Source organism: Equus przewalskii, chromosome 28 (genome assembly GCF_037783145.1).
Source record: "Equus przewalskii isolate Varuska chromosome 28, EquPr2, whole genome shotgun sequence".
Classification (NCBI taxonomy): Eukaryota; Metazoa; Chordata; class Mammalia; order Perissodactyla; family Equidae; genus Equus; species Equus przewalskii.
Genome location: NC_091858.1, coordinates 33460384 through 33472106, shown reverse-complemented (window position 1 = coordinate 33472106; position 11723 = coordinate 33460384). Strand labels below are relative to the sequence as shown.

General features: G+C 43.8%; 1 long non-coding RNA gene across 1 annotated transcript; it reads right to left on the bottom strand.

Moving 5' to 3' along the window:
• Window positions 1-7: 7 nt before the first annotated feature.
• LOC139080079 (uncharacterized) lies at window positions 8-8691 on the bottom strand. The gene is made up of 2 exons (XR_011534240.1): window positions 8542-8691; window positions 8-1032 (listed from the first exon to the last, which is right to left on the bottom strand). It is a non-coding gene; the product is annotated as an uncharacterized lncRNA (long non-coding RNA).
• Window positions 8692-11723: the final 3032 nt, after the last annotated feature.

Below are 11723 nucleotides of genomic sequence, written 5' to 3'. Positions count from 1 at the left end.
TTGAGAGTGGAGGCCTCAAACAATTTATTCACTGAAGCACGTGTCACCCAGGAAAAGTTTAAATTTCCAGGGTTGTGGAGCAATTTGTGCTGAAAATCTGTGCTTATGAGCAGGCTCTGAAGGCAAGAGCATGGAGCTGATCAGAGAGTCAGTGCTGCCTAATCTTGACACCTTTCCTTCAGTCAAGGTCTTCTGTTTGGTTTTTCACCTTGAAACTTCCCACTAGCAAATGCTTAAGGTACAGAGTGAGGGAGAGTTCTGGCGAGGTTGATTTTCTTTTATGTTCAGCTGGTCTGGAATCTATCTTTGGTGGAATACATTTCCAAGGTTTTCCTAACCATTTTAGAAGACATCCATTCTGTTGTTTTTTCTGTTAGGATTGATTACTTATCTTCTACTGTTATTGTACTAATCTTCCAGGGCCGCCATAACAAACTACGACAGATTGAATGGCATAAACTACAGACATTTATTGTCTCACAGTTCTGGAGGCTGGAAGTCTGAGCTCAAGGTGTTGGCAGGGTTGGTTTCTCATAAGGCCTCTCTCCTTGGTGTGTAGATGGCAATCTTCTCCCTGTGTCCTCACACGTTGGTCCCTGTGTGTGTATATACCTCCCTCACATCTCTTTGTGTGTCCAAATTTTCTCTTCTTATAAGGACACTAGTCCTATAGGATTAGGGGCCACCCACATGACCTCATTTAACCTTAATCATCTCCTTAAAGGCCTGTCTCCAAATACAGCCACATGGGGAGTTAGGGCTTCAGCATATGGATTTGAGGGGACACCATGCAGTTGATAACAGTTATGCAGCATATTTTACTTTCATGTCACTGGGATGAATTATTGCAGCTCCTTTGTTCTTCCGCTCTTACTTCCTGGCAAGGTGAGTGGAGGAGGGCTGAGGGCTGACAGGGTCATCTTTAAGCAGGAGTTGCTTGTGGGTGGAGGGGAATGGTCCTAGATATGCAGACCTGTTGATTGGAGCAGATGCATTTTGGAGCCATTTCTGTGACTTTGAGATTTTTCCGTGCTGCCATGAAAACCACATAAAATGAGAGAAACATTATCAGTCTGGAGGTTTCAAGTGAACAACTCAAATGCTTAATGAGGGAAATGAAATGATCATTAAAAATTTAGACAGACTCAGGAGCACATTTAACTAAGTTCTTATAACTAGAGGCACAGAACCTTGGATAATGATTATATGAACTTGGATGAAACACGATTTGTCTTTAGAAGAGTTTAAGATCTACACGGAAGTGAATGGGATGAATGCATCATCTATCATGAGTATGTTAATAAATAGGAGTGATGCCCACTTCTCCATAACTTTTTTAAGCATCTCTGTATATTATTTGATAACTTTTGATGTTTTTCGTAAGGATTTTGGAATCATATGCTAAAATTATTTCCAGAGTTTTCTGAAGAACTGACAGAGAGAGAAAGATCGAGAGAGATGAAACAAACTGCATCAGGAGGACAATGACCTTCTCATTCTTAGTGAAGTGCAACAGGCTTATTCAGGGCCTTTCCTCTGGAACTTTGACTCTAAAAGTCTTTCTCTCCAAAGACTCAGGTTCTTTCTTCTTTAGAGGATGGCTGCGGCAAAAACTCTTCCGTAAAATATCTAGTCCACGATAACCACCTCCTCCCCTGAACTCCTAGCCGCCATTTGAATTTCTGACTTTGGTTCTCCATTTTACCCCTTTGTCTTGTTAAGTATTAGATTTGTCTCTGGGAAGGGGCAAAAGTTTAGTATTTCAGAGCAGAAGGGTCCTGGTGAGATCCTGAGGAGTTGAGAGATTTGCTTAAAGTGATGCAGCTGAGTGACAGGAGAGCCAGGACCAGGACCCAGGTCTCTGGGGCCTCAGGTCAAGGTTCTTCCCACCCTACAAGCCTATGAGGGCAAAGACTCGTAAGTGTCCTGGTGCATCATGTACAACCTTCCATATGGAGCCTGCACTGGGGGAGTCCATGTAAATGCCAACCTTGCAGTCCTCAGGACAAGTTAATCAGTAAGAAGGACAGGAAAGTGAAAAGTTCTGCCACTCTCTTGAGAACCGCAGGCCTCCTCCTTCTGACCAATGTAGTATTTGCACGCACTTCCTAGCCCACCTTTGCATTTGGTCAGAGATCCACACCCTGTATCATCCACACGTTGATTTGGTAAAATTGCCTCGCATCTTGCTAAAATATATTCTGCCAGCTCACGAAATTTTATTGCATTTGAGATATCGATGGCCAGAGGGAGGTTATTAAGAAGTGAGAGTTATTATCTGGATGTGAGCACAGAAATGAGTCATTATCCGCAGTGTTTTTCCAATAGCGTCACCGAGAAAAGAGACAAGCTGGTGGCAAGCTTGAGTTAGCTCACATCTCACATTCCCCTCTCCGGAAATGTGAGATCCAAGCGAGTTGGAAAACACGTTTGTTTCCAGGCAACTTCCCACTGGCTACCCAGAGATGTGGCCTCACTGAGGTCTGGCCCTGAATTTGATTTGTCTTCTCCATGGGGCAAGTCTGTTGATGAATGTGACAATAAAGTTACACACACACATGTCAATAAGAGAGCAGGTACCAGTTCCAATTCTCTTACAGAATGAACAAGGGGTAAAAAAGAACAGCAAGTAATTTTTAAAAATCACCCACCTGCACATAAACAATATCTTCTACCAGTCAGGGGCTGGGTTTTAGGAAATTTTAAATTCTTGTGGTGAATTTTATCCCTGGTCCAGCCCGTTCCCACCCCTTTATTCTCACTGGATCCATTTCTGACTATTCCTCATCTATCTTACTGTAATGACTCCAACACGACACTAGAATCTCATTTCTCTCCTACTGCCACTCAAAGTAATTGGCTACAAATCTCCAAAAGAAGGCAACGTGAAAAAGCAGGTACAACTTGACGTTAAAGCTCAGCTCTGTCAAAGTGTGTAATCATGATCGACTATGTTTCCTATTTATTTCATTTATCTTCATCTATAAAATGGGAATGATAAAATTTACCTCATGGAGTTTTCATGAGGATTACATGGTAACATATGTAAGCAGTTGGCATGGTGCCGGCACATGGAAGGACTTATGGAATGGTGGCTCTGACTTCTTTAGATAATAACATACTCCTTGACATTCCTCCCCATACTTGTCTCTATCATCACCTTAATCAATGTGCTACTATTGACTAAGAACCATAAAAGTTGTGTACAGTGTCATGTCCCTTAACCACCTGATAACAAAAGGTATATTCTTATGGAGAAGTGAGTCTTCAATTGTAAGACAGACCATAACCATAAATAGTTAAAACAATTCATTAAGTATTTATTGAGATGGGAGATAGGTCATTGAGAAACCCACAGTGAAGTATGAACCACAACCCCTGACATCGAAGCCTTACAGGTCAATTGCCAAGACGTGAAACATAAATAAGAATACAAGGCTTCTTGGGGCCAACCCAGTGGCACAGCAGTTAAGTGCGCACATTCTGCTCCGGTGGCCCAGGGTTCACTGGTTCGGATCCAGGGTGCGGTCATGGCACAGCTTGGTAAGCCATGCTGTGGTAGGCGTCCCACATATAAAGTAGAGGAAGATGGGCATGGATGTTAGCTCAGACTTCCTCAGGAAAAAGAGGAGGATTGGCAGATGTTAGCTCAGGGCTAGTCTCCCTCGGAAAAAAAAAAAAAAAAAAAAAAGGAATACAAGGCTTCTTAAAGGCGAGAGCTACACTGTGCATCTCTAGACACAAACATACACATTTAACCAAGATCTTATGTATACAGATGCATAGAGAATAAATGGATGTAAGTGTAAGTACATGGTTAAGTAATAAAATGAAGGCATGATATTGTGATTTATAAGAAACATTTATTTGGTGTTCATCCCATTCCTGGCACAGAGTTCATAAAACTCTTGAAATTCCTAAACAATAAGAGCAGGAAAGATATCTTTTGTTATGTTAATGAAGGGACTCTTGGAAAGCCCTAGATCGTCTAAGGCCAACAGACGGACCAAGCAGGTTAGAGGGCCAGAACTTTCAGTCCCACTCCAGACCTCAGTGGAGAGGAGCTGGAGATTGAATTCAATTGCCAATGGCCAATCATTTAATCAACGGTGCCTATGTAATGAAGCCTCCGTAAAATGCCAAAAGGACAGGGTTTTGAGAGCTTCCCAGCTGGTGAACCCGTGAAGACTGGGGAAGAGGTGCACCCTGGTGAGGAGATGGAAGCTCTATGTTCCTTCCCACATACCTTGCCCTGTGCATCTCTCCCATCTGGCTGTTCCTGAGTCATATCCTCTTAGAATAAACTGGTAATCTAGTAAACAAATGTTTCTCTGAGTTCTCTGAGCTGCTCTAGCAAATTAATCCAACCTGAGGAGGGGGTCATTGGAACCTCTGATCTATAGCCAGTCGGTCAGAAGCACAGGTGACAACCTGAGCATGTGATCGGCATCTGGAGGGAGGGCAGTCTTGTAGGACTGAGACTTTAACCTGTGGGATCTGATGTTAACTCCTGGTAGATCGTGTCAGAATTGAGTTGAATGGTAGGACACTCAGCTGGTGTCAGAAAATTGCTTGGTGATGTGTAAGAAAACATACATGGGAATTGGAGTTAGAATTGCGGAAGGTAGGTATGACAGCAGTTCCCAGGAGGGACAAGGATGGGCTGGAGTAGCTGAGGGGAGATCAGAGGGAGCAGAGAACCGAAGGATGAGAGAGACTTGAAACAGGGGAGAGCTGTGAGCAGATGCTTCAGGTGAGGAGAAGGTGTTTGCCCTTACAGGTGGGAGTGAGAACATGCTGGAACATGATGAGGCCCTGAGATGCCAAGGGCTGCTTCATGGCACCAGAGCTGTCACCAAGACCTCTTGTCCCGCCTGTTTTTCAGCAGTTCTTAGCTCAACAAATAGTCAATGATTTTTTTTCATCATAAAGTCTCCCTTGTTAAAAACCACCTGGGAGCTTTGTAAAAAGTCTAGTGCCCGAGCCCGTCCCCAGAGATTCTGATCTAATTGAGCTCGAGAGCACCATGGGTGATTCTGATGATGCTGTTAGCAGACAGCATCTTGAAGATGGAGGGGGGTGCAGCAGATGCTCTAGGAATTCTATAAGGGACATCATGCATGAGATGCTATGATGCATATAAGCACAGGAAAAGTGGCAGACCAGGAGTGGATCAGAGCACACAGCTGTCCAGAAGAGAGGGCTTTATTTTCCAGGTTGGATACCGAGTGAAGTAGAATCAGTAAGAGTAGCAGTGAGGGCATTCACATCAGGTGACACAGCTGAAGCACTTGGATGATGCCCCTGAAAACAGACACTTGTGAAAAAATTCCTGAGCCATCAGTCCACTGGCACACTGCATGCCCCTCAAGTTCAAATCCACCCACACCTTTTTGAGCCTACCCACAAATGATTCCAAGTTTCAGGTGCAATCACCAGTAGTCTACAGGGGATGTCTGTGGCTTTGTAGCTGACTGTCATCAGAACCCCTCTCCTAGCTATGGAGAACTTCCTCCTTTAGAATCTTGCCAGCCTCTCACTATGGAAACTGAAATCCAGACACCGGCTCTCCTCACTGGAAGGCAGAGCCACACAACCCTGCCCTAGTCACGCAGATGCTCCCTCATGGGGCTGTGATTCTGGAGTGAGTTTCTGGAAGGAACAGGGACCACAGAGGACTCGCCGAGGTAATGTCAGAGCAGCACCCTTAAGGGCTTCAGTCCCAGCAGTCAGGCTTGATGTCCATGATGGGTAGGGCAGGGTTCTCACCAGAATGTTCCTATGGAGCTATGTTAGCTGTGGCCCCCATGCCTGGCTGCCTTTAGTACCAGCCCATCATCAGAGCCTTGATATCCAACCTTGCCCACATCATCACAATAATTGTCTTTTCCGCTTAAATAAACCAAAGCCCATTTTGGTAGTTTACAGCTATGAAGTGTTTTTCTCAAGCAGTTATCAAACTAGGAGTCTGGCAATCTATCTGATTGCAGAAAGAAGTGGACACTGGTATGCCCTCTCTTTGACCATACAACACCCCAATATGAGTTGTACCTTAAAAACTAAATAATGAGAGGCCATTTCTTTTGCAAAACTGTGGCCCCTTCACAAAATGCCTACAGTCTAGACTCAGTGATTTCCACAGGCATGCACCATGTTACACTATAGGTCATTCACCAAATTGCTTTTGATTTTTGAAATGTGCAGATTGCCTTTTTTGAAGGACCTGTTGGCATGAGAATGCATATTTAAGGCTTATTAAGTATGCTAGTTACACAGGAGGGAATGATGCAATTGCTCTGGCTGCATGTGGATGCATAGAGGTGAATTTGAATATAACACTCCAGAGGAATCAGCCTGATTTCTTGCATATGGCATATGACCTGAGGAATTAGGTTCCATCTCCACCTGCTTTTGAAAGAAAATCTTTATGAGTCCATAGTTAAATAACCCTCCCCTTCCTGAAACTCATGCGCAGCAAGACTTGAGGCCATTCTAAATTGCCCTTTCCCACCAATGCATAGGAGCCCAGTGAAGTGGGCAACTTTTGGTTCTTTTCTTTAGCTGTTTTTACCGTGACCGTCTCAGATAAGAGAAACTAATCTGGGCAATTCTATAGTGAGTTTTATGACGGATTTTCTGTTACTAATAAAATTTGCTGTCAAGTGACTTTGGCAGTTCTGCTTTCATTAAAGGTCATCCAGAAAGTGCACAGTGACAGCTATTGGCAAAGGATGCTCAGGTATTTTCCGTGGGGTTCATAGAGGAACACCTGGTGGCCAGGACTCATTCCTGCACCGGAGAGACAAGTAAACGGGGTGTGTGTGTGTGTGTGTGTGTGTGTGTGTGTGTGTGTGGGGAGAGAGAGAGAGAGAGAGAGAGAGAGAGAGAGAGAGAGAGAGAAGGGGCAATGGAGACTGACAGAGAACCACGGAAGGCTCATGGCAGGGAAAAGTCCTGTAAACAATCTCCAGCCATTTACCCAGCTTGGTTCTCAATACCTGGTATCTTTTTTTCCATGTGGCCCCCAAACTGGGACCTTGACTCATGACAAGTACATATGATTGGGTAACTGGCTAGTTTCCCCTTCCCCAATTATGCTTGCAAGGAACCTGTTCTAAGAGATTTTGTGAAGTACCATACCTATTTAGGTAAAATTTCATCAAAATATGTTTCACAAATATACAATAGTAGTTCAATCACTTTTGTTATTAAGACTTCATTTCTTTAGAGCAGTTCTAAGTTTACAACACAGTTGAGAGGAAGGTGCAGAAATTTCCCATATACCTTCTGCCCCGACACATGCATCGCCTTGCACACCATTATTAACACCCCGACCAGAGTGCTCCATTAGTTACAACTGATGAACCTACATTGACATGTCATTATCAACCAGAGACCATAGATTACATTAGGGTTCCCGCTTGGTGTTGCACACCCTATGGCTTTGGACAAATGTATAATGACATGAATCCATCATCATGGTATCATACAGAGGATTTTTACTGCCCTGAAAATCCTCTGTGCTCCACCAAATCATCCATCCTCCTCCCTCACAGTTCATTTTTTTTATCTTTTCTCCATGAGTAAAATGACCGCGATCCTCTGTATACTCACTCAGAATATTAAAAGAGAAAATAAAACTTTTTCCCTTAATTTCAGTGATGACACATTCTCTGGTTATTACTCAATCAAACTGGGAATCAGCCACTCAAATTCCATTCAGTAAGCAACAGGCTATGCTCAGCACTGGGCTTCAATACAAAACAGAATAAGGGGAACTGACATTGCCAAGCGCCAGCTGCTCGAAACACATTATTTCTCTTTGATCTCTGATAGACGCATTAGCTCCATTTTGCAGGCAGGGAAATGAGGATTCATCAGGTTGGGGAGGTATGCCCCACACAGATGAACCCACACTGACCACCACAGGACAGGAGAGAAGTGAGAACTAAATCATGAGAGACATTAAGCATACGGAAGAGAGAAATCATTGAGCATCACAGCAGCCAGGAGGGTGGAAGAGAGAAGCTGAGCTGAGAAGGCCTTTGGCAAATGTCAGTGAAGGCAAAGAATGAGGAAAGTGCCCTCTACAGGGGCAAAGGGACATCTGTGAGAGAAGACAAACAGGTGTGAACCTGGCATGTAAGTGGCTCAATAGGATCTGCCTAAAGTGTAAGTTGTATATTAGGGAAGAGTGAGAAATAAGTTCAAGTAGAAGAAAAGGTAATCTTAACAAGCAAGCTTAATAAGCTTGCCGTCTAGCGAGGGAGATGCTCAGGAACTACCCCCTAAATGGTTCATTCTGTGCTGTGATGTGGGCTGGGAGACACACAGCCTGCCGTGGTGATGGCACTAGAGGTGGCAGGGGCTCATTCAGGCAAGGGGTCTGATAGCCTTGCAGAGAAGATTCCCATGGAGACCTGAATGATGGAAGGAGCTGGCCACACAAGGAGCAGGAGGAAGAAAGCTCCAGAGAGAGGGTGTTTGGCAAGACTTCCTCCTGGCCTACTGAAAACAAAGAACTTTCAAAACCTCACTCACCTCCAATCCTCAACATTGCAGCCACTCCTGGAGACAGTTATCATCGCTCCCTCTACGAGGTGATCCATCAAAGTGGCTTCCACATTGTGTGTGCTTGTTCACCTCTCTGTCTCTGTCTCTGAACTCCATGAGAACAAGAGCTTTTCTTTCTTAAATCAGCATCTGGCACTCTAAACGTGTGATGAATTGAGTTGCAATCCGAAATACCAGTGTAAGATGCTCATTGCTTCACCTCGGCTTCAAGCCCATGTCACAGCAGCTGTCTACTCTGTTAAGGCATAAACCTCTGTGAAAAATAAACTTTAAATCTCCTCTTTTTTAATCTTATTAAACTCCTTGGCTGGAGGTTCTAAAAAGGGGTAATATGCAATCCTAAGAAAGTAATTTGGAGAATCTGTAGCGGCAGACTAAGAGAGGGAGTCAAATATTCATCCAGAAATGTATAGGGATTTGGAGCGGTCTATTTGTGCTTTTTCGTTTGTTTGTTTGTTAATTTTTTAGTGATCACCAAAAAGAAGTTTCTCCTAAGTGTGCCCAGAGACCCTCTGGAGGGCAGAATGAGTGTGTGATGGGAGTGTCAGGGTGGAAAGTCTTTTGGGGTCCCTGAAGGAAATATTCAAGGGTTCTTCAGGTTCTTCAGCTGATTTAACTCTGAATGAACAAATCAAGATCTTTTCAAAGATGAGCCCAAGGTAGCCGTCCCTAAGACCAGCACTCATGAGAAGGAGAGGAGGAGCTGGCCACAGCTGAAGGATACTGCCTTACTTTGGGGTTCTGTTAAAAGCAGAGAAGAACTGAAAAGTCATCTCCAAGATGAGGTCTTGATTTAAGCTGATAATGGATAGGCATCCACAATAAAGTTCCAAATAGAACCAGTATGAGGATTTCTTTTAAAACTTGCGATTAGGGTCGTCTCCTTCACTTTTAATGTTTATGCTTGGCTGGTTTAACCAAGAGGCCCATTCTTGTAAAGAAAAGTAATAACTATAGAAGCACATTACCCTATATGGCCGTTAAGTTTGATTGCAGCTGAAGGCTGCTTTCCTAGCACGGAGCAGATTCTGATGTTTCATGGGCACTCAATAAAAATGTGTAGGATGAATGAATGAATGAACGAATGAGTGTATGAGCAAATGACTGATGCAATTACCGAGACTCTCGCGGCAGCATAGCTTCAATGGAAATTATTTAAGAACACATAAACTAGCTTGTGATTGCAGAGCTTGAAAACTCTGCATGTTAAGAACTAACCAACAAATCTTCATAACGAAGACTCAGAAAGAGCATAGCTTTGCATATCCAATTATCAATTTTCCTAAGGCACTCATCTGCCCCACAGTTCATCTGCAGAAAAATCCTGCTTTTAATTTCTTACAAATCTAATTAAACAGAATAGGAAAGAAATGGCTTTGTTGTCACCCCCATCATCTTCGGTTTGCATTTCCTATTCCATGAATCCTTCAGTCCAACAGTGATCTTTGAAACTCAAACACTTCGTTACCTAATTACCTCCTCCAGACCTGGAGATGTGTATGCTAGAGTCCCAGTAGAAAGAGACCAGAGGGAGAGGAGAGGAAGGGGATTCTGCAGAACATGCAGTTTTACCTCAACCAGAAAATTGACGCTATTTTCCCGGATCTCAGAAGCCAGGGAAAGTTTAAAATGATGAATAAATTAGACAACACTCACCTTCTTTTGAATCAGATTTTCATAATGTAGCTTCATTATTTTTTCAAGGTTATGTGCCCTCCCACAGTATCATCATAACTCACAGTGCAATAAAAGCAAACAGAAGGGCGTTCACAAAGTATTTTATGTCTCTGGGGTTTGCCTTTCTTGATTAGGTATGTAGTGGCTTTATACTACTAACACGTATAATTCATTCATTTGATAACCATCTAGATTTCATTTTTAGTGAACAACTATTATGTGAAAACCCTGAGCTAACAAAATACACTCTAATTAATTCTTTACAGATTGAAAAATATTTACACATTCTAACACAAGGGAAAAAGAGCTATTCATATAAACTTAAGCGGAGAACGGGACTCTTTCTTTGGAAAATCTACCCTCTTAGACATACAATTTCATGAGATACAGTCAGGAAGATCTAAGGGGAAAAGGAGAGCTCAATAGCTGAGTAAACCCAACACTCAACAGCATGACAGACGTCTCGCAAGATTTCCTCCTGTTCCTATTTGGACACCAAGCTCCCGACTTAATCACCAAACATATGAGCCCCCAATACTCCAAGAACTCTAAAGTATTTTGTTCCTTCTCTGAGCATTACAATAACCCAGAAAATGGCTAGCTGAGGTCTGAAGCTCGGTCTAGGAATCTAGACCCTGGGAAAATGTCCAAGCTCTCAGGCCATTTAAGTAAATGGGTCTCAGAGTCACACAGACTCGGTCAACCTTTTACATGCCATGTATGTGTTACCTGACCATAGGGTATGGCCACACAAGCCTGTGGGCTTTAGTCCCAAGTCCTGTCACTTTCTACACTTATGTGTCATTAAACTGAGGGGGCCTCAGACAAGAGACCTAGGAATGACAGCACCTGGGCTGTGAGTGCAGAGACACAAGGGAGCATGACAGACCAGGGCAGCCTGAGTGCCTGCAGCAGCTCCCTTCACAGACTTCAGTGTCTGCCCCCTGAGGCCTCCCAGGTAAAATTTTTAAATTGCCTATGATCAGGCTTGAAAAATCAGACATCAGTTTTTAAACAGGAGCCAGACTCCTCAAGTCTCAATTTCCTCCTCTATAAAAATTCTTCTAAGTTTGAAGCAGTCATCCTGGCGGACCACAACGAATTGTCACCATGTCACTGAGAGATTAGGAATGATGATGTCCAAGCCAGGGTAACTCATTCATGTGTCCAAGAGTCCTGGACATGTCTGCCTCATGTCTATTCCTGATCCATGCCCTCTCTGGTCCATACAGGCCGTGTCTCCCACGTTCCCTCCTCAGCTGGCTTCTGGCTGGGTTCACCAGTGGAAAACATCTGCTCCACACTCCCTTCAGCAGCAGAATTTCCTCCATGGCTCGGCCCCGTGCACAGGCCTCCCACAGCTACAGTTCCATCTCCACCCTGAGACCTGCCCCTGGCTATGGGGCTGCCACCTCCTTCCTTGTGTTGCTAATCCCTAGGTCACCTCATAGCCCCATTTGGTTTCTTAGCTT